General features: G+C 47.3%; 1 long non-coding RNA gene across 1 annotated transcript; it reads right to left on the bottom strand.

The window, feature by feature from the left end:
- Positions 1 to 20,777: 20,777 nt before the first annotated feature.
- On the bottom strand, positions 20,778 to 21,835 carry LOC141917826 (uncharacterized). The gene is made up of 3 exons (XR_012621479.1): positions 21,716 to 21,835; positions 21,075 to 21,205; positions 20,778 to 20,937 (listed from the first exon to the last, which is right to left on the bottom strand). It is a non-coding gene; the product is annotated as an uncharacterized LOC141917826 (long non-coding RNA).
- Between the last annotated feature and the right edge of the window lie 2,072 nt (positions 21,836 to 23,907).

Below are 23,907 nucleotides of genomic sequence, written 5' to 3'. Positions count from 1 at the left end.
ACCCCAGGAGACACAAATCCTTGCGATGTGCTGGGGGCTTGCCCATGCCTACCGTGTCATCTTTAACACTGTTCACTGCCCTCAAGGGGGAGAAGGGGCTGCAGGGTCTGAAAGTGAACTTACTGGTACAGCAGCTGGGCCAGGGGGACAGGCAGTGCCAGTATCAGTCACCTCCACCAGCACAGCAGCTGGGCCAGAGGGACAAGCAGTACCAATATCAGTCGCCCCGATACGGAAAACCAAATATACCAAAAAACCCCCTCGCAGTGTACAGGGTGATGATGAACCAGGCCCATCACAAGAGCAGGAGGAAGAGCCGGAGGTAATCATCCGATCTCTATCCCCGAATGAGTTGCGAGATATGTGGAAGGATTTCAGCCGCATTGCCGGCGAGCAAATTTGCACCTGGCTGCTCTGATGCTGGGATGGTGGAGCTGCTGGTTTGGAATTGGAGGGGAGAGAGGCCAAGCAGCTGGGATCTTTAGCCAAGCAGGCTGGTATTGACAAGGCAATAGGGAAACAGGCTCAAACCCTCAGCCTTTGGAGGCGACTCCTGCTCGCTGTGAGGGAGAGGTACCCCTACAAGGATGATGCTCTATGTCGGTTAGGCAAGTGGACCAACATGGAGAAAGGCATTCAGAACCTCAGGGAAATGGCTGTGTTTGACATGATCTATGGTGATCTGAATGATGAGCGGTCACCAATGGATCCAGATCAGGCCCCTTGCACACAGCTGATGTGGCAGAAGTTCCTGCAAAGTGGACCAGAGGCACATTCCAAAGCAGTAGCATTAGTGTCCTGGTGGCGGTACACCCAGATTCAAACAGTGGACGAAGTGATTGGCCAGCTCCGGCAATATGAGGGAAATCTCCCTTCCTCCCAACATGCCTGGGTTTCAGCTGTAGAGGAACTGTCTCAGAGGCTCCAGAAAGTGGAAGAGGACATGTCCTACATTCCACCTGCACGGGCCGATGTCTCAGCCATTAGAAGCAGGCGCTTCCCCACCCAAGAGAAGGGCAGTGCAAGACACACACCACGGGGCACCCTGTGGTTCTTCCTTCGCAACCATGGGGAAAACATGAGGAGGTGGGATCGACAGCCCACTTCCGCCCTAGCTGCACGAGTACAGCAGCTGAAAGGGAAGACCACCATGAAAGGGGAGTCTTCCAAGAGAGATGCAGCTCCAGTGTCCAGTCGGAAATCCCCCAGACAGAATAGAATGGCCAACATTATGCTTGACCCTCTTGAGGGGACCAGGAAGTCATTCTTGCAGGAGTCACTCTTAGAACAAGTGAGTGATGGTGAACAGGATTAGAGGGGCCCTGCCTCCAGCCAGGTGAAGGAAAGGGATAATCGGATTTACTGGAAGGTGTGGATCCGATGGCCTGGCACATCAGACCCACAAGAATATAAGGCCTTGGTAGATACTGGCGCACAGTGCACCCTGATGCTATCAATCCACAGTGGAGTTGAAGCCATCTGCATCTCCGGAGTGACAGGGGGATCCGAACAGCTGACCCTATTAGAAGCTGAAGTGAGCCTAACTGGGAAGAACTGGCATAAGCACCCCATTGTGACTGGCCCAGATGCTCCGTGCATCCTAGGTATAGATTACCTCAGGAGAGGGTACTTTAAAGACCCAAAAGGGTACCGGTGGGCCTTTGGTATAGCTGCCCTGGAGGAGGTTGAGCAATTGTTCACCTTACCCGGCCTCTCAGAGGACCCCTCGGTGGTGGGGTTGCTTAAGGTTGAAGAGCAGCGAGTGCCAATTGCCACCAAGACGGTGCACCGCCGACAGTACCGTACTAACCGAGATTCCCTGGTCCCCATCCATCAGCTGATCCGTCGACTAAAAAGCCAGAAGGTGATCAGCAAGACTCATTCACCTTTCAACAGCCCTATATGGCCAGTGAGAAAACCTAATGGCGAATGGAGACTGACCGTGGACTACCGTGGCCTGAATGAAGTTACGCCAGCGATGAGTGCTGCAGTGCCGGACATGCTAGAGCTCCAGTATGAGCTGGAGTCGAAGGCAGCCAAGTGGTACGCCACGATTGACATTGCTAACGCGTTCTTCTCCATCCCAATAGCACCAGAGTGCAGGCCACAGTTTGCATTCACTTGGAAGGGTATCCAGTACACCTGGAATCGATTGCCCCAGGGGTGGAACCACAGCTCCACCATTTGCCATAGACTGGTCCATACTGCACTGGAGAAAGGTGGGGCTCCAGAACACCTGCAGTTCATTGATGATATCATTGTATGGGGGGACACAGCTGAGGAAGTCTTTGAGAAAGGAAAGAAGGTAATTGAAATCCTCCTGAAGCCTGGTTTTGCCATCAAGCGACAGAAAGTTAAGGGGCCTGGAAGGGACATTCAGTTCCTAGGAATAAAATGGCAAGATGGGCGTCGCCACATCCCAATGGAGGTGATAAACAAGATAACAGCCATGGCCCCACCAACCACTAAGAAGGAGACTCAGTCTTTCCTGGGCGCTGTGGGGTTCTGGAGGATGCACATCCCAAACTACAGCCTGATTGTGAGCCCTCTCTACCACGTAACCCGCAAGAAGAACGATTTTAAATGGGGCCCTGAGCAACAACAAGCCTTTGAACAAATTAAGCAGGAGATTACCCAGGCAGTTGCTCTCGGGCCAGTCCGGACAGGGCAGGAGGTTAAGAACATGCTCTACACCGCAGCCGGGGAGAATGGCCCTTCCTGGAGCCTTTGGCAGAGAGCAGATGGGGAATCCCGAGGCCGACCTCTAGGCTTTTGGAGCCAGGGATACAAGGGCTCTGAAGCTAACTATACCCTGACTGAGAAGGAGATACTGGCAGCGTACGAAGGAGTTCGAGCTGCCTCAGAAGTGGTCGGCACTGAGACACAGCTCCTCCTGGCACCCCGACTGCCGGTGCTGGGATGGATGTTCAAAGGAAAGGCTCCCTCCACACATCATGCAACAGATGCCACGTGGAGTAAATGGGTTGCGTTGATAACACAATGGGCTCGAATAGGGAACCTCGACCCCCCAGGATAGGTAGAAGTGACCATAAACTGGCCAGAGAGCAAAGATTCTGGGATGTCACCAGAATAGGAGGTGAAACGTGCTGAGGAGACCCCACCATATAACGAGCTGCCAGAGGAGGAGAAGCGATATGCCCTGTTCACTGATGGGTCTTGTCGCATTGTGGGAAAACATTGACAATGGAAGGCTGCGGTGTGGTATCCCACACGACGAACCACTGAAGCTGCTGAGGGACATGGTGAATCGAGCCAGTTCGCAGAGGTGAAAGCCACCCAATTGGCTTTGGAGATTGCTGAGCGAGAAAAGTGGCTGAGGCTCTATATCTACACTGACTCGTGGGTGGTGGCAAGTGCCCCGTGGATGTGGTTGCAGCAATGGAAACAGAGCAACCGGCAACACAAGGGCAGACCCATCTGGGCTGCTGAAGTATGGCAGGACATTGCAGCCCGGGTGGAGAACCTCGTTGTGAAGGTGCGCCATGTGGACGCCCATATACCCAAGAGTCGGGCCACTGATGAACATCAACACAACCAGCAGGCAGACCAGGCTGCTAAGATCGAAGTGGCTCAGGTGGACTTGGACTGGCAGCGTAAAGGTGAACTGTTCATAGCCCGGTGGGCCCATGAGACCTCGGGCCACCAAGGCAGAGATGCAACATACAGGCGGGCTCAAGATCCAGGGGTGGACCTCACGATTGACACCATCGCAGAGATCATCCATGGATGTGAGACGTGTGCTGCAATCAAACAAGCCATGTGGGTGAAGCCCCAGCAGAATGAAGATCGATGGATGAAATATAAATATGGAGAGGCCTGGCAGATCGACTACATCACACTGCCACAGACCCACCAAGGCAAGCGCCACGTGCTCACAATGGATGGCTCAAAACTTATCCAGTGTCCCACGCCACCGCCCGGAAAACCATCCTGGGCCTTGAAGAGCGAGTCCTGTGGCAACACGGCACCCCAGAGAGGATTGAGTCAGACAATGGGACTCACTTCTGAAATAACCTCATAGATGCCTGGGCAGAAGAACACGACATCGAGTGGGTCTACCACATCCCCTACCACGCACCAGCCTCTGGGAAGATCGAGCGCTACAATGGACTGTTAAAAACTACATTGAGAGCAATGGGGGGTGGAACCTTCAAACACTGGGACACACATCTGACAAAGGCCACTTGGTTAGTGAACACAAGAGGATCTGCCAATCGAGCTGGCCCGGCTCAGTCAAAACTTCCATGTGTTGTAGACGGGGATAAAGTCCCTGTGGTGCGCATGAGGGACCTGCTGGGAAAAATGGTCTGGGTTAGTCCTGTGCCGGGCAAAGGCAAACCCATCCACGGGATTGCTTTTGCTCAAGGACCTGGGTGCACCTGGTGGGTGATGCAGAAGGATGGAGAGGTCCGATGCGTACCACAAGGGGACTTGATTTTGGGTGAAAACACACCGTGAATTATACTGTGCTTTTGTTAATTTTTCTTTGTTATTGCTAATTGCTAAATGGCAGCTGGACATGACGCACATGGTATAGAATAAAGGGGTGGATTATGTCCTGGTTTAACCAGGATAGGGTTAAGTTTCCCCAGCAGTGGGGGGAAGCTCTAGCCGGGTTATTCAATACCATGCGGACGTCACCTCCTCTGTGTGCCAAAGCGTGGGAGCGCGGGAGAATCGGTGAACGCGTGTGTTATGCCATCTCTCTGCTCTCACTGCTGTATCGGTACATATCTTGCTCTGTTCATTGTTATTACTGTTATTCTTATTGTTATTGTTGTTGTTTGTTTTGTTGCTGTTGCACTGTTGTATTAAACCTCTACTTATCTCAGCCCCGGGGCTTTGTATTTCACGCCCTTTGTGGGGAAGGGGCAGCGGATGTGTGGTCTCGAACCCCGGCAGGGACTAAACCACTACAGAAGACCAATCAACTTCTTGTTCACACGCTCTTCACACAGCTGTAACTTTTCACAGTTCAGTGTTGCAGCTGTCCATTGTTTTTCCCTGCCACCATGGCACAGCTCAGCAGTTTCTTATCTTTCTTCCAAGGACAGTTTTTCATCAAAGGCCCGTTTCTCATAAAAGCCCTGCTGCTTCTCAGGGGCTGTGCTGACAGGCGGATGCCTCTCCTACACTTTGGACCCAGACACTCATTTTTAGAGTTCAGAGCCTCACTTCTGTGCTCCAAAGATTTGATTCTCTGCTTTAAAGCATCCTTTTTATGATACAAACCCTCAGATTTAGGGTTCACTCCCTCAGTTTCAGAGCACAAGCCCTCATATTCAGAGTCCAAAGCTTTGATTTTAGGGTGGAAAGCCTTTATTTGTGCTCCAAGGCCTCAGCTGTAGGGTGCAAACCGTCATTTACACAGCCCAAAGCTTCATATATACAGTCCAACGCTTTCATCCTAGGGTTGGATGCCTCCTTGTTTGGGGCCAAAGCCTCAGTTTTAGGGTACAAATGCTCATTTGTAAATTCCAAGCCTCGCTTTAAAGGTCCAAAGACTCATCTGAAAGGCACAGGGCAGCATCTAGAACGCCCAAAGTCTGATTTTCAACGTCTAAAGCTTTATTGAGAGGACCCAAAGGCTCATTTTGAGGGTTCAAAACCTCAGATGTAGGGTACAGACTTGCAGTTTTAGCAAACAAACCCTCATTTTGAAGCTCCATATGCTCATATTAAGCAACCAAATCATCAGTTCTAGGGTTGAAAGCCTCTTTCTCATACTCCAAATGCTCATTTTTACAGTTCAAACCGTCACTTTTGTCCTCCAGCGATTTGATTCTCTACTTTAACACATCCTATTTATTATACACGTGACTTGCGGAAAACAGACTCTACAACTCATAGGGTTATAAAGCAGATATATTTACTCCGGCGCTGGGGTGCAAGGGGATTTCTCCACAAAGCTTGCACACCCACAGCACATTTCACCAAAAACTATTTTTAGAGTGTGGATATACATATTCATTGGATTACATAACACAAACATACATATGCATGAGTAAGGCTGGGTTAGTTCGAAAGGCTGATGTCAGCAGTTTATGTTCTCTTTGCGCCTGCACATTGCCTCCTGGTGGGCGTCTCCGGGGGTCTTTTGGAGGAAGGCTCACAGTCTTTCTCACATTGTACTTTTCCTCGGAGCATGCGCAGATTCTCTTAGCCAATTTCTTGAATAACAAGAGTGGTTTTAGCCCGTTTACTCAGTCTATCTTATCTAAAAGTACCAGTGTATCCATTTCTACCGTCCATATATGGCTATCTTATTCATTACCAAGACTAAACTAGTTAGAGCACATCTGCTTTCCAAGGACATGTCTCTTATTTTTGCCAAACATAGTAATTCTTGGTAAGTTTTCACAGAAAACTGCTCTGTTTTGATGAGCACAGTAGCAGTAGCCCTTGGTAAGCTTCCACAGAACAGTCAGGGTAAGCAGGATTATTAAGCAATATTCAGAAATCATTATAAGTTGCTATAAGTAATTAACTTGCAAAGCAGGTGATCATTTCCTTTTATCAATTCCCCCCTTTTCTTTTTCCGAAGCAAATTCTTTTGCTATATCAAAGCAGGTATTTGAGTACATATCTAATAATTGATCTTACCTAGAATTAGGGAGATATTCTGTGTTAATGTATAATGTGTGTTAGAGTCCCATGTACTTACGATCCCTCCCCATAGTTCGATCATGTTGATAATTAATGTCCATCCTTTTGTTGGATTCGGAGCCTCAGGGGTCCAGTTGATTTTGATTCCCATTGCTGTTTGGGGGCTCCTTTAACTTGAGTGTGATGTATCCACGATGATCGTTCCTTAATCTTGATGGCTGCATGTGAAGTATGCAGCTCCTGAAACAGACCTTCCCATTTTGGTTCCAGAAGTGAATCTGAAAAATATCTTATATATACATAATCACCAGGTTTAATGTTGTGTACAAGCCTATCCAGACCTTGAGCCCTGGTCCCTAGGACCAATTTATCTATTTCTCGCAGCTGCTTTTGTAGACTTATAATCTGTTAGTATTTCATCTCCAACCTGGGTTGATGTTTTTGCCTTTATTATATATGGTCTCCTATATACTGTTTCAAAAGGACTTAATCCCTCCTTAGTTCTGGGTTTAGTTCTGATCCTTAGAAGGGCTAACGGCAATGCTTGGAGCCAGGATAAGCCAGCTTCCTGTCCTAGTTTTCATCACTATAGCCTTATATCCCATAATAATGCAGATGGTACTGTTATTTTACCATGAGGAGTCTTTGCCCACCTGTCCTCTTCTCTGCTTCCCCCTTGTCACAGTAGAGACGGACACGACAAACATCCGATTGTGTGAAATGACCCAAAGGGCTGCAAAAGCACCTTTATTTTTCTAACAAGCCTTTTTATAACCTTCTTCAAAGTAGGTGTTCATACAGGATTGGTTTACTTTAGTAACTAACAGTTCACGATTGGGTGATAGTTTCTCACCTGAATCGTCAGGACAGTTCTTCTTATCTTAGTTCTCTAATCTTGTTTCCATGGCACTTCTCGGGACTTTCTGGTCTCTCATGGATACACTGGAATCTCGTCAAGGTTAAATTCTTCTTCAGTTAGACTAGAGGCAGACCCGCTGCCTCCCCCGACAATTCCCCCTTTTTGTATTTGTGCTAGAAATATTGCAGAAGCAGTCTTCTGCAGGGCCCTTTGCAGAAGACTGACAAGACAGGGCAACATTAAAGGCACGGTCACAATTACCAAGATCACGACCCCCACAGTTTTGACCAGAGATATCAACCATCCAGAAAGGCCCCTAACTTTAAACATCCTTGTTAACCAATCTAATCCATCCTCTTCTGTTAAATGCTTGACACCATCCCTTAGCTGCTGTATGCTTTTGAAAATAGATTCTGAGTGGTCAGACAAATTCATGCAACACATTCCATCAAAATCTTCACATCCATGTCCTTGCGCTAGAAGCAAAAAGTCAATAGCAGCTGTATTCTGTAAAGTAGCATGTCTAACAGTATCAACATCAGTTAAAAGGCCACTTAAAGCTAAAGAGGTAGCATTAGTTTGTTTGCTAAGCCAGCACCCTAACTTTGTTAGTTTTTTCAATGCACTTACCCAGACATTCTGCTTGGGTTGTGGAACTACCCATCCTTCACCCTGATGCAGGTTCCAGCACAGGCCGAACACACCGAGCTGGAACCCAGCGAGGGCCGGCATCTGTAGAGACACAAGCATAACCCCTGCCCCAGGTTAATAGCTCACATGGTCCACTCCACTGGCCAGTAATTAGATGTCTAACATGCACTTTGACGCCCTTTTGCAAATCCTGTTTTGAAAAAAGAGAAGAGAAATGCTGAAAAAGAGGAGGTAGAGAAGAATTATCCCCATAATGGAGAAAGTTAAGAACATAAACTGCTTTATCTAAACATGCCTGTGGTGGTTCCCCAATCATTCCCCCTTTTTGTTTTTGAAGCTGCCGCTTCAGTGTGCCATGTGCACGCTCAACAATTGCTTGTCCTGTCGGGGAATGGAGAATTCCTGTAACATGAGTAACATCCCACAAATTAAAAAATGTTTGAACTTTCTGAGAAACATATGCTGGGCCATTGTCTGTTTTAATTTGGTGTGGCACCCAAGCATAGAAAAAGCCTTTTGGAAATGTCAGATTACATCTTTTCCTGTTTCTCCATTATGTGCTGTTGCTACTAAGGCATGAGAATAAGTATCAATAGAAACATGAACATACTTCTGTCGGCCAAATTCATTTATATGAGTAACATCAGTTTGCCAAATCTGTAAAGCCTGCATACCTCTGGGGTTAGTACCAAAATACACTGGTGTGTGAGTTCCTTGGCAATCAGGGCAGGTGGCTACAATGGACCAAGCTTCAATATGAGACAAGCCAAACTGCCGTCGTAAAGCTCGATATCCTTGGTGAAAAAATTGATGTGATAATACAGCTTGTTGCTTTATGTTAGGAACAGTACTCAGAGTCATAGCAGAAACAAGAGCACCCGCTCTGGCATTACCTTCTGTATAAAATCCTGGTAAAGTGGTATGACTACGGATGTTCATGATAAAATAAGGTTCTGTCTGTAGTTGGATACTTTTCCAGAGTTCTAAAAGTACATCAAATAATAATTGATTGTCTGACATGGTCAAAACCACTTTGTCTAGTCTAGAAACTAAGTTAGCTACATACGCTGAGTCAGTTACAATATTTACAGGAGTGGAAAAAATAGAAAAAACAACAGCCATTGCACGCAGCTCTACTACTTGTGGAGAATCATTTTGATATACTACTTTGTTGTTCCAGTTGTTGTTTTCATACCATACTACTGCTGCTTTACCTGTTTTTCCTGAGCCATCTGTAAAAACAGTAAGGCCGTTCACTGGTTCTGGGTGGCTTAAATTTTTCTGACCAAATGGTATTTCTCGAGCAAATTTCAGCAGCGGGTGTGATGGCAGGTGATATGATATCTGTCCCTGAAAGCCTGCCATGGCTGCTTGCAGCTCATAATTATTCGCCAAACACCATTCAAAATACCATTTTTGAACAGGTAAAACAATCGTAGCTGGGTCACGCCCTGTTAGTTCTGTACATCGTTTTCTGGCTTTTATGATTACATCAGCAATAAGCTCAAACAGTCCAGGAGCAGTTTTTCGTGGTCGGAATGACAGAAACATCCATTCCAGAATATGCAATGGGTCATCCCACTCAGAATTCCACTGCACTAAAGCACCAAATGGCACAGTTCTGTCAATTAGTACAAAGAGTTGTACCAATTGAGACAGATCTATTCGAGAAACAAATTTCTCGTGTATAGATCGTTCCACCATGTGAATTACCTTTAATGCTTCCTCAGTTAATACTCTGGGTTCTGTTGGATCATTGGAACTTTTTAATAATTCCAATAAAGGTTGCAGTTGTGAATTGGTCAGTCCGAGATAGGGCCTAATCCAATTCAGAGATCCCATTAACTTCTGTACATCATTAAGGGTTTTAACTTCAAGGTTAAGTTTCACAGGTTGAGGCATTACCTGCTTACCTGTAACTGTCATTCCTAGATATTTCCAGGGTTCTACTTTCTGCACCTTTTCAGGGGCAATAACTAATCCATATTGTTGTAACGAATCTCTGGCCAAATTCTCCATGTCATTCAACTGCTCCTTGCTGTGTGATGCTAACAGGATGTCATCCATGTAATGGTAACAATAACTGGTAGGGAATCTTTCCCTTACAGGTGACAAAGCTTGTGCCACAAACCATTGACAAATTGTTGGTGAATTTTTCATGCCCTGCGGCAGAACTCTCCATTGATATCTTTTTGCGGGTTCTGCATGATTGACAGAAGGCACAGAGAATGCAAATTTTTCTCTGTCTTGACAAGCTAATGGTATTGTAAAAAAACAGTCCTTAAGGTCCATGACAATGATTTCCCAATCTTGAAGGATCATGGCCGGTGAAGGCATGCCTGGTTGCAGAGCCCCCATCGTGGCCATGACAGCATTGACTTGCCGCAGGTCATGTAAAAATTGCCATTTTCCTGATTTCTTTTTTATCACAAACACTGGAGTGTTCCATGGGCTCTGAGAGGGTTCAATGTGTCCAGCAGCTAGCTGTTCTGCCACCAATTCTTGCAGGGCCTTTAATTTCTCAATTGGTAGGGGCCACTGATCCACCCACACAGGGTTATTCGTGTTTTGCTGATCAGGGATATCAATTAAACTCAGACACCAGAGTGAAAAGAGCAGGCATATTTTACTAGAAATAACTAAATAATGTAACAGAATAATACAGAAAACATACAATAAGAAAAGACAGAATAGTGCACTTAAACAAACAGGAAAATACAGGGTAATGCATCAAATCATTACTACTTGAGAGAGAGAGAGAATAGTGATTAAGAAAGACCCATCACCACTTGCATACGTTCCCATCATCCAGATCCGCAGTGGCTGGGGAGCCCCGGTTACAGCGAGGATTTGGAGAGCCTGTCCCGGCAAGTGGGAAATCCTACGCGGTGCGTCCACCCGTAGGTGAGGCTTCCAAAGTCGCTGTGAGCGGGCCCAGCCTTATATACCTAAAAATCAGTAAGCCAGAAGAGCTGACACCTTTGTTTTAAGCGGAAATATCTGGTTTTCATCTCACGTTAGGTTCCCCCCAGAGCCTGGCCAGGGCTTAAGGGAGAAGCTAAGGGAGTTTCCCTGCTTATCTAGTTAATTTATGAGCAAGGTCACAAGGCCAGACAACTGTTTCTGTGGCCTTGTTATCTTGCTCACACATAAAGAAATATAAGGATATATTCAGGATAGACATGTTTTATGCTGTTTAAACTACATCTTCTATGCATATTTCACTAATGACTACATACAGAGTTAGCAGTTTCAGTTCAAGGCCTGTTGCTCAGGCTTCAGTATTTCCACCTTTTACATCAAAATAGGTGGTTTGCTATAACTTAGTATAATACCTATTAGTACAATGATTATTAGTTATAAAACGTACAGGATTCATCTATAGGTCAACTCTGGCTTGGGCTTATTGTCCAAGCCTTAGCACTTCAATTCGTTAACCAAGTTAAAACAAGCGTGGGCTGTCTAACACCCTGCAGCACAGTGGCCCCCGTTAAAAATCCGTGGTAATTCTCACCCCCCCATTGTGACAAGCAATCCCTCCCCCATAAATTGAGGGGAGCTGACGTCACATATGGTTTGACAACTGCTTGTTGGCCCTCAGGATTGGTAATCAGAACTGCTGTGGCTGCCGTCCTTGCTCGTGCGGATCCTCCCAGCCCCACTACCCCTGTGTTCACATCCTCTGTTGGCCAGGTGGATGGCCACAGATAATCAGAAATAATAGTCACATTGGCTCCGGTGTCCAGGAGCCCCGCAAGCCTTACTGTGGTCGGCGCTTGTCCGTGATTCGACAGCGTACACGTCATATGTGGTCCGGATGATGAAACAGTCTGAGACCAGCAAACTTGAGAGGGTCCTGTAGAGCTGAAGCCTCCATCGCATCGCAGTCGCTGTTCTGCTTTTGAAACACAACTCGGAAAAAGAATAAGTTGAGCAATGCGAGTACCTTTTGGGATTGTTACTGGTGGGTAAGGGGTTGAAACAAGTGCACAAATTTGACCTGTAAAATCAGCATCAATAACTCCTACATGCACAATCAGTCCATTTAACGTGCTACTTGATCTTCCTAGTAGCAATGCACTCAGTCCTTGTCCTATAGGACCCCTCGCATCAAGAGGGACCTTAACAATGTCTTTGGTGACTATAGTTACTGTGTCGGCGGTGGATACATCCAACCCTGCTGAGCCAGTTGCGGCTGATAGCTGTTCGCAGAGGGGAGTTGGCCGGCTGTCGGGAGGGGATTTGTTGTCCTCGTGCGCCCTTTCGCGCTCTTTTTGTGGTTTCCCTGTAGTGGCTGCCCGTCAACATGAAATTTGGAACAACATTGTTTTGCAAAATGTCCCAGTTTTCCGCATTTGTTGCAATTAGTTCCCGGTAGGATGTTCACCGGTTGTTTACCTGGTGATGTTCTGTTTGGACAGGCTACATTCATGTGCCCTTCTTTGTCGCACCCAAAGCATTTCCCTGAATTTCTCATATTCATAGCAGTAGCTAGGGCGGCCATCTGAGCAGCCACCTTATGTTCCACTGTCCCAACCTTAGAACACGCAGCCACCTTCAGGAATAGAAGGATCTCCTGGTAAAGACTGTATTATCTTTTGACAGTCCTCATTAGCATTATCTTTTGCTAACTGTTTGCACAACATTTGCCTTAACGTCTCATCTTCTACCTGTTTTTCCAGTGCGGCAGATATTTTTTCTACAAACTGCAAAAAGGGCTCTCTGGGGCCTTGGCGGATAGCAATGTATTTTTGTTTTGGAGCTGCCATTTCCATGGTTCGCTTTAATGCTGTAATTCCTATATGTTGTGCCTGTTCAAGAACAATCAGAGGCCACGTAGCTTGCAGTTGAGGGTTACTAAACGGCCCCTCACCAAGCAAAGCATCCTCTCCGAGGCCTAGCCTCGGGTCATCCTGTGGCAGTTGTAAATTATTCTGCGCAGCTGCGCATGCCATCTTCCTCCAAGTAGATTGAAACACTTGTAATTGCACCGGCTGAAACAACACTTGTGCGAGATGCGTAACGTCATATGGACACAGCAAATTTGTGCTGATTATTCGAATAAGTTGCATCACCTCAGGAGAATTGATTCCAAATTTCTGTGCTTTATTTTGCAAATCCTGCACCACTTTCCAGCCGATTGGGTTGTGCTCATCGTGCTGGTTTGTGCCTGCAGCAGCTTTGTAAACAGGGAATGCACCAGGAGCCTCTGCTGCTATATCTACAGGCTTTGGACACGCCGGGGTTGGAGAGTACGGGCTGAGGCGTTCAACCAGATCCCAGTTGCCAGCCTCAGCAGCACACTTCCTAACTCCCTCCCAAAATCGATCAGGGGATCTTGGGACTACAGTTATTGTGGATGGAGGGAGAGTCCATGGCTGGGCTTTTTTCACTATGGGTTTATCTGTAATATGCAGAGTTCGCATAGCGGCAGTTAAAGCTTCTTCTCCCTCACTTTCATTTTCGCTCTCACTCACCGGCTCTGTGTTATTTGCCGGATTTTCCTCCGGGGGGGGGGGGGGGGGGGCCAATGGAATCACCCCTTCTGCTGCTGCGCCGCTAGGGGCCACCGCTGCACGGCTAGGTGGGGGGGGCTCCTCATCGCCCTGCAAAATATTTAATGGTGGAGGAGGAGGAGGTGGGCAAGGGCGTGATCTGTTTTTGCCCGTGAGGGGTTTCCTGCCTGCTATCGCCGACGCTGAGGCATCGGCTTCATTTGCCCCTTGGCCACAATCTCTCCCCTTCCTAACATTTTCTGGTTTCTCATCTTTCTTTTACTCATCATTTGCCTCACATTCTGCTTTCCATTCCTTCAGGGTCTCGCTTAATAGACGCCCTGTGGTTGCCAACTCACATGCCTCTTTCTGTCCTTTAGAGACCTCATCCCATATTTTCCATCCTACTGCTTGCCATGCACTCACGCTGAATGCAGTAACTGTTGTGGCTTCAAAGCCTTGCATCTTACTCCATAGCAAAATCTTTTTCAGGCTTTGTTCTGAGGTTTTAACCCCTTTTCTTTTTAATAGGGCTTTCCAGGTAGACAAAATCATCTCCTCTTCTTTTGTTAATTGCTGCCCCATAATTACAGGCCCGTTCCCGGTGGCTCACCTTTTTAGGTATCGAAGTTCAGGTCCGGACCAAGCAGATTCCCTCTGCTCTCAGCTACACCGGGCTCCATCTCCACGGCTCTTCCCACCACCGTTATACTTCTCCGCAGCTCTCCCCGCCACAGAATACGTCGCCTTTAAATGATCACTTCGCCCGATCACGTCGGGGTCACCATTTGTCGCAGTAGAGACAGACACGACAAACATCAGATTGTGCGAAATGACCAAAATGGCTGCAAAAAGCACCTTTATTGTTCTAACAAGCCTTTTTATAACCTTCTTCAAAGTAGGTGTTCATACAGGATTGGTTTACTTTAGTAACTAACAGTTCATGATTGGGTGATAGTTTCTCACCTGAATCGTCAGGACAGTTCTTCTTATCTTAGTTCTCTAATCTTGTTTCCATGGCACTTCTCGGGACTTTCTGGCCTCTCATGGATACACTGGAATCTCGTCAAGGTTAAATTCTTCTTCAGTTAGACTAGAGGCAGACCCGCTGCCTCCCCCGACAAGAAATCGAGGAATTGAAAGGAGAATTGGAAAAGAGACAGCAATTTGCAGTCTGTGGAGACGGCTCCTTTCAAGTGTTAGAGCAAGATATCCTTTCAAGGAAGATCTTATGGACAACTCCCCAGGGAAGTGGGCTACTGCAGATGAAGGTGTTCAGTACCTGAGAGAATTAGCAGTGCTGGAAGTCATCTATGGTGATCCAGATAATGATGAAGCCCCTAAAAATCCAGAGGATGTCCTGTGCACACGGGCCATGTGGAGGAAGGTGATTAAAGGTGTGCCATCCTCGTATTCTGCCGGCTTGGCTGCGATGTACTACCCAGAAATGGATGTGGGAGAAGGACTAAGATGTACACCAACTGTGGAGGCAGTCTCTTCCTGGCTTCAGAACTTTGAAGAGAGTCTTGGTACCTCCTCATCTCTACGGGCGAGCGCCCTGGATGTCAGGAGCACCCCAAGAAATCAGTTCTCTTCCACCCCAGTCAGAGGGAAAGGGAAACCCAGGCGCGTGACACGTGGCAAACTTTGGTTCTTCCTGCGTGACCAGGGGGAGGACATGAGGAAGTGGGATGGTCAACCCACCTTCAAGTTGGAAGCTCGTGTACATGAATTGCGAGGAAAGACACCTGCCAAGAAGAAGACATCCAAGAAGGTTGTTAATGTAGCTGGTGTGAAACCGCAAGAAAGTAATCAGCGATCTCCCAGATACAGGAAGACTGAGATCACCTCCCTTGGCCTTGATGAAGGAGTCTCCGGCCTGGCACAGCAAGGGTCAGACAGCGAATGCTCCGACCAAGAACAGGAATAGAGGGCCCCTGCCTCCAGCCAGGAGGAGGAAAGGGATGATCGGGTGTATTGGACAGTGTGGATTCGATGGCCTGGCACATCAAATCCACAGAAGTACCAGGCTTTAATCGACAACGGGGCACAGCGTACATTAATGCCATCAAGTTATAGAGGGGCAGAACCTATCTGGATCTCAGGAGTGACAGGCAGATGTCAAGAACTGTCATTACTGGAGGCCGAGGTTAGCTTGACCGGGGACAAGTGGGAAAAACATCCCATTGTAACTGGCCCAGAAGCCCCTTGTATCTTGAACATTGACTACCTCAAGAGGGGGTATTTCAAAGACCCAAAAGGATACCGATGGGCTTTTGGTGTGGCCAGTGTGAACACAGAGAAGGTCAAGCAGTTGTCTAATCTGCCTGGCCTCTCACAAGATCCTTTTGTTGTAGGACTGTTGCGAGTTGAAGAACAACAGGTGCCAATTGCTATGAGGACCGTGCACCGACGGCAGTATCGCACGAACCGAGACTCTCTGGCTCCCATCCAAGAACTGATCCGTCAACTGGAGACCCAAGGTGTCATCAGTAAGACACATTCGCCTTTTAATAGCCCAATATGGCCAGTGCAAAAGTCTGACGGAGGGTGGAGGTTGACAGTAGACTATCGTGGCCTGAACGAAGTGACGCCACCACTGAGTGCTGCTGTACCAGATATGTTAGAGCTCCAATATGAACTAGAGTCAAAGGCAGCCAAGTGGTACGCCACAATCGACATCGCCAATGCATTCTTTTCAATTCCTTTGGCAGAAGAGTGCAGGCCACAGTTTGCTTTCACGTGGAGGGGTGTCCAATATACCTGGAATCGACTGCCCCAGGGGTGGAAGCACAGCCCCACTATTTGTCATGGACTAATTCAAACTGCACTGGAAAAGGGTGATGCCCCTGAACATCTACAGTACATCGATGACATCATTGTGTGGGGCAACAAGGCAGAAGAAGTGTTCAAGAAAGGACAAAAAGTAATTGAGATTCTTCTGAGAGCTGGGTTTGCCATAAAGAAAAGCAAGGTCAAGGGACCAGCACAAGAGATTCAGTTCTTGGGAATAAAATGGCAAGATGGACGCTGCCATGTGCCTATGGAGGTTGTCAACAAGATAGCAGCTATGTCTCCACCGACCAACAAGAAGGAAACACAAGCTTTCTTAGGACTTGTGGGATTTTGGAGGATGCACATTCCAGGTTACAGTCAGCTGGTGAGCCCTCTCTATCAAGTAACCCGAAAGAAGAACCATTTTGAGCGGGGTCTGGAGCAACAACAAGCCTTTGAGCACATCAAACAGGAGATAGCTCGGGCGGTAGCTCTTGGGCCTGTTCGGACAGGACCAGATGTGCAAAATGTACTTTACACATCAACTGGGGAGCATGGCCTCACATGGAGCCTCTGGCAGAAGATACCAGGTGAAACTCGGGGTCGACCATTAGGATTTTGGAGCCGGGGATATCGAGGATCAGAAGCCCACTACACTCCAACTGAAAAGGAGATATTGGCAGCATATGAGGGGATTCGAGCCGCTTCCGAAGTTGTTGGTACAGAAGCACAGCTCCTCTTGGCACCGCGATTGCCTGTACTACATTGGATGTTCAAAGGAAACATCCCTTCTACACACCACGCAACCAGTGCTACCTGGAGTAAATGGGTAGCGTTAATCACGCAACGAGCTCGACTGGGAAAACCCAACCGTCCAGGAATCCTGGAAGAGATCATGGACTGGCCAGAAGGTAGGGATTTTGGAGCACTGCCTGAGGAGGTGGCTCGTGCCCAAGAGGCACCGCCATATAACGAGTTACCAGAAGATGAAAGGCGGTATGCTCTGTTTACTGATGGATCCTGTCGTGTGGTAGGAAACCATCGGAAGTGGAAAGCTGCTGTGTGGAGTCCCACAAGACAAGTCGTTGAGGCCACTGAAGGAGAGGGCGAGTCAAGTCAGTTTGCAGAAGTAAAAGCGATCCAACTAGCCCTAGAGATTGCTGAACGAGAAAAGTGGCCAGTACTGTATCTCTACACTGACTCCTGGATGGTGGCTAACGCCCTGTGGGGGTGGCTACAGGAGTGGAAGAAGACCAATTGGCAGCGCAGAGGTAAACCCATCTGGGCTGCTGCACTGTGGCAGGACATCGCTGCCCGAGTGGAAAACGTGGCTCTAAAGGTACGTCATGTAGATGCCCACGTGCCCAAAAGCCGTGCCACCAAAGAACATCAAAACAATGAGCAAGTAGACAAGGCTGCCAAAATTGAAGTAGCTCAGCTGGACCTGGACTGGGAGCGCAAGGGTGAGCTATTTGGAGCTCGATGGGCCCATGAAACATCCGGGCATCTCGGGAGAGATGCAACGTACAGATGGGCTCGTGATCGAGGGGTGGACCTGACCATGGAGGCCATCTCACAGGTCACTCATGAATGCAAAACATGTGCTGCAATCAAGCGAGCCACACGAGTAAAGTCTCCCTGGAACAGAGGGCGATGGCTGAGTTTTTGATATGGTGAGGCCTGGCAAATTGACTATATTGGACCACTGCCACGAACACGCCAAGGCAAGCGCTACATACTCACCATGGTGGAAGCAACTACTGGTTGGCTTGAAACATACCCTGTAAATCATGCCACTGCCCGAAATACCATCTTAGGTCTTGAAAGGCAAATTTTATGGCGGCATGGTACTCCTGAAAGAATCGAATCAGACAATGGGACCCATTTTCGAAATAATCTCATAAACTCCTGGGCAAAGAAACACGGCATTGAGTGGGTGTATCACATCCCTTATTACCCACAAGTGTCTGGAAAGATTGAAAGATACAACGGACTGTTGAAGACTATGTTGAGAGCATTGGACAATGGGGGATGGAAACACTGGGATATAAATTTAGCAGAAGCCACTTGGCTAATTAACACCAGAGGATCTGTTAACCGTCCTGGTCCTGCCCAAACAAAACCCCTTCATACTGTGGGAGGAGATAAGGTCCCTGTAGTACACACAGGGAAATGGCTGGGGAAGGCAGTGTGGATTGCTCCTCCCTTGGGAAAAGGCAAGCCCGCTCGTGGGATTGTTTTTGCTCAGGGACCTGGATGTACTTGGTGGGTAATGCGGGAGAATGGGGCTACTCAGTGTGTGCCTCAAGGAGATTTAACCTTGTGGGGGGAATAAGCTGTGGGCTGAGTTGTATGTTGCAGGAACTGATGGAGGAAGTAGGAACGACGAAGAGTGAACCAGATACGTGCGATGATGACCCAAACCTAGTCGGTGCTGGAGTCCAACAGTCAAACATACTGCTCCTGTCCTGAACATCCATCTTGACAGATGGGACCCAAGTCACTGGAGGAGTGAAGAAAGCTTACGGAATGAATAAATGAGTGTTATGTGGGACCTGGGCATGACGTAAATGGTATGGAATAAGGGGTGGAGACTGTACCGGGTCTGGCTGAGCCGGAATTGGTTTTCCCCTGTAGCAGCCCTCATGGTGCTGTGTTTTATGTTGGGAGCTGGCAGGGTGTTGATAGCACACTGGTGTTGTGGCTACTGCTGAGTAGTGCTTACACAGCACCAAGGCTCTTTCTGACATTTCCCCCCCACAGTGGGACGGGGTGGGCAAGATCTTGGGAGGGGACACAACCAGGACAGCTGACCCGAACTGACCAAAGGGATATTCCAGACCATATGACGTCTGCTCAGTATAAAGCTGGGAGAAAGGAGGAAGGGGGTGGGGTCACCCTTGGTCCTCCGAGGCAACCACTACGCGTATGGGAGCCCTGCTTCCTGAGAAGGCCCGACATCGCCTGTTCATGGGAAGTAGAGAATAAATCTGTTTTCTTTTTTTTGCTTCCGCGCACGGACCGTTGCTTATATTAAAACTGCTGTTGTTTTACCCACAAGGGTTGTTTTTTTTTTCCCTATCTTATTTTCTTTCCCCTCTTTGCCCTGTTGAGAAAAAAAGGGGAAGGGGGAGGAAGTGATAGAGCGACTTGGTGGGTACCTGGCATTTAGCCAAGGTCAAACCACCACACACTTTCACTCTATTCCATTTTTCAAAAGACTAATTGAAAAAAAACCTCTCCTTGTGCTGCTGTAACTACTTTCCTAGACTCTTCAATTGCTGGTGCAATTTCCAAGCAGTCCTGATCTTTATTCCAAAGAAATAGCTCTCCTGTTGTAAGTATTCCTGCCAACCAACCAAGCACCTGTGTTCATCGGGGGAGAGACGTTTTGAAGGATATTATTGAGAAGTACTTAAAATTACTTCCTTTCCATCTTAGCCACATTCCTAAAGCTGACAGTGAACTGGAAGATCCTTTAGATATACTATCTTTCTAAACTGTTACAACTACAAATACAATAACATGAGTTTGTAATATATAGACCAGACTAGAATACACTTGATTATTTCAGTTGGAAGGGACCTACAACAATCATCTAATCCAGCTGCCTGACCACTTCAGGGCTGACCAAGAGTTAAAGCATGTTATTAAGGGCATTGTCCAAATGCCTCTTAAACACTGACAGGCTTGGGGCATCGACCACCTCTCTAGGAAGCCTGTTCCAGTGTTTGACCACCCTCTCGGTACAGAAATGCTTCCTAATGTCCAGTCTGAACCTCCCCTGGTGCAGTTTTGAGCCATTCCCACACATACTGTCGCTGGATCCCAGGGAGAAGAGCTCAGCACCTCCCTCTCCACTTCCCCTCCTCAGGAAGCTGCAGAGAGCAATGACGTCTCCCCTCAGCCTCCTTCTCTCCAAACTAGACAAGCCCAGAGTCCTCAGCCGCTCCTCACAGGACATGCCTTCCAGCCCTGTCACCAGCTTTGTTGCCCTCCCCAGGATGCATTCAAGGGCCTTCACATCCTTCTTCAACTGTGGGGCCCAGAACTGCACACAGTACCCAAGGTGAGGCACTTAACTATTTCTTGATGTTGTTAAAACAACTACATTTTTCATCAATGATTGCAGTCAAGGGATTTTCTTCTTTGTCTTCCCTGATGCCAAGTTAATTTCATTTATATGTTTATCATTTAGAAGAAAAATAGCCTCTTTTTCATACTGAAAGAAAAAAAAAGAGCATTTTGGTTTTTAAAACATTATTTTCTATGGAAGCCTGCAAAATTATGCAGACAGAAATAAAAAACGTTAGGGGAAAATAATTAAAATAAAAAGAAAATATGTTACAGCTGCAATTACCACTTTTATTTAAATAAAAGTTCATTACACTTATCTGTCCAGTCCAAGAGATGCGAGGCCATGGTTTTCTTTGCTTTTGTAGATATGAGAATATCTAGCTTAATCTCCATTCTTATCAAAACTCTAGGTAACCATTATAAAGAAAAACAAATAGTGGCTTTTTCACATACCTATAGAGAATTAGAAGGAAAAAAAAAAAGGTTTTATTATTTGGGCGGGGGGGGGTGAGGCTAGAGGATGGGAATTGGGACACAAACTCTTAACTATTAGCAGTTTCCTGCTAAACACAAACAGAACTGATGCTTACCTATATTTCCAAACTAAAATGGCTATTTTCATTCGCGTAGCTCACAGGCTGTTCAGCCATGCAGATTACATGCTTGTTCCAGAAGGAGTTGAGAGAAAGGAGCCACGAGACAAAGTACCTTGCTAAAAGCTCTAATAAGAACGTAGAAAACAAGGAAAACATACTCTAGTCTGCTAAGCACAAGAGATCAGAAAGTGAAGCAAAACACCAGCTGGGTTCCTTGAGCACAGAGGGCCGGCTGCGTTTCAAACCCGAGTCCACGCAGAGGGAGAGGACAGGAGTGCATCCCCGCCTCAGAGCCGCCTCAGGCCGCGGGATGACAGAACGCGGTACAGCCCACAACCGAAGGGCACCAGTGACGGTCGCTAGGCTACTGCCTCACGTTTCGGGGGATTTATTCGGAGGGCAGCACAGCCCCCGAAGCAAGGCAGAGCACGGGCAAGCCGCTTCCGCCTGCGCAGGGAGTGTGTGTAGGGGGGAAGAACACGGACGGGACAGGCTTCCCCCACTCCTCCGGGCGCCATCCACGAGAATCCCACCACCCCTTTTGCCCGAGTCAAGGCGGAGACAGTCCCTCAGCCCTACACCAGCCCTCAAGACATAAACAAAGGGAGATCGTACGTGTCCAAATCGCTACTCACCACAACGGGCAGAGCAGGGGCACTGATGAGCCGCCACAACACCCAGGAACCCCAGCCGGACCCTGCTTACTCCATCCCTACACGAGCCGCCGCCACCGCTGCCGAGTCAACGTTCAGAGGCGAGGCAGGGGTAGCGCAGTGCGCAGGCGTGAGCCCCGCCCGACGGATTGCCACCGACCCGGCCGCAAGCTTAGCCCTTATCCCGGCAGCTGCCTTCGGGTCGCTTCCCTGACTAGAGCTCTCGTCATCGCAAGAGTGGATCTCCGTTTGTCTCCCCGAGTTCCCGGACCGGGCTCAGAGTACGGTTTTCCTCTGCCCCTTCGCTTCTGAACCTGCCGGCTTTGGCAGGAGACCACAGAGACCTAATTAGCACCTCTCCCCTAGGGGGAAAGCCAGGCAGTACATACCGCGTTAGGCGACAGCTCGGGGACAATAGGGCACCCTGCTGAGTTGCCATAAGGGGGAATTTGTATCATCATCAGTATTTGGGGATCGGGGGATAAGTGACAGTAGGACACACAGCTATAAAAGAACAACACTCCCTCTCATGTATAAGAATTTAGGTGAAATACAAGAAGTAGGGTTAGCAGACAGTCACTTTGTATTTCGTCACCTTGAAATGCAATTAATTCCCTTAAAGCGGCTATTCCCTCAAACCACTTTAGACCAAGTCCCTTCCTACCTTCCTTCCCTTAACCACAATCTTGAGTGAGAAGAGTAACATTGGGACAGAAGAAAAAATAATTACCAACAAAAGTAATCATCCAATTATTGATAGTTTTGTTAATAACCTACTCACTGGAGAAATGGTTCACATTGGTCAGTTCCGTCCTTGTACTGGTCACTGTTTGTTTCACTTACTGCATTAATCCACCCCACTTATTTCCTGTGATCTCAGGTTTCCACATCCCTCCAAATTTAAATTGGGAAACAGAACCTACCCTTTCTCCATGAGAGCAGAGCAAGTGCTATGAAAGCAAAAGGCAATGTCTACATGTGACAGATGCACTCCTGTTTGAATTGAACTTTCATCCAGGCAGATGCTCAGCAAGTAAGCCTAGCTGAAGTTAATCCTAGTGTGTGAGGCAATCAGTGCGAACTCAGCACCAAACCCAAATAAGTGGCTTGACTGGAGACTGGGCCGATAAGTGGCTGAAACTGCATGAACACAGCAGAAAATCCGGCTATGAATCAACCACTTTACACTATAAATATCTGCAGCCATCAGGGTCCATTCAGCTCTCCCTCCATAGCAGCCAGCCGTGTGGCAGCGATCTCCCCTTGAGTAGGGACGCCTCTCAAGGTTACCCCTCGAGCCTGAGAGATCCCTTACCTGACACCAGTTATCGATGGGTTGGTAAGTGACATTTTTTTGCATGCATGTAACATTTAAGATACGTATACTAAGCTTACGCAATAATCTTTGTATCCCATACTAACTTTGAGTGTGGTAAATAGTAGAGTATTGACCGCCAATCCATCTGTACTTATTAAATATTTTACATACCTAAATTTACTGATTAGAACTCAATAAACTAACTACTAGCTCAGATCTGCCTGAACGATCTCCGACTTTTCTCCTGTGACACTACACTGACATTACCTGCAACCATCTGAAAATATCAGAGTATTTCAAAGTATATAAAGAGTTACTCTGAAAAACTTGTAATAGTGGTAGAGGCATTTTTACTCTATAAACTAAGAGAAGAAAAAAAAAAAGAAAAAAAAAGAAGAGCTGAACCCCAAGTCTCTGACTTGTGCCTGTTCCAAACTCTTTGGTCATTTCTCTAGATGTGAAAATAGAAATCTATTTATCTAGATTTAAAAATATGGCTCAATACAATATACTTTTGTGCAAATATTCACATTTAGAAAAAAATGTTAAATACATCAGGCAAGACTTGCGACATCACTTGCATGGGGTACAAACACAACTGCGAGGGTAACAAGACTAGGGTAAATGTACATGACATCCTTGGTGTGCAACATAGCTACCAGCAGAAAATGACTTGTAAAAGCTAAAGATAGTCATAACCCTAACCCTTAACCCTACCTTAAAAACCCTAACCCCCTAACCCTATCCCTAACCCTAATCCTTACCCTAAACCTAACCCTAACCCCTAACCCTTACTTAACCCTAACCCAACTCTAACCCAACTCTAAGCCTAACCCGCACCCCTAACCCAAACCTC

Source organism: Strix aluco, chromosome W, assembly GCF_031877795.1.
Source record: "Strix aluco isolate bStrAlu1 chromosome W, bStrAlu1.hap1, whole genome shotgun sequence".
Lineage (NCBI taxonomy): Eukaryota > Metazoa > Chordata > Aves > Strigiformes > Strigidae > Strix > Strix aluco.
The sequence above is the reverse complement of the archived record's forward strand: the minus strand, read 5'-3'. Positions and strand labels throughout refer to the sequence as shown.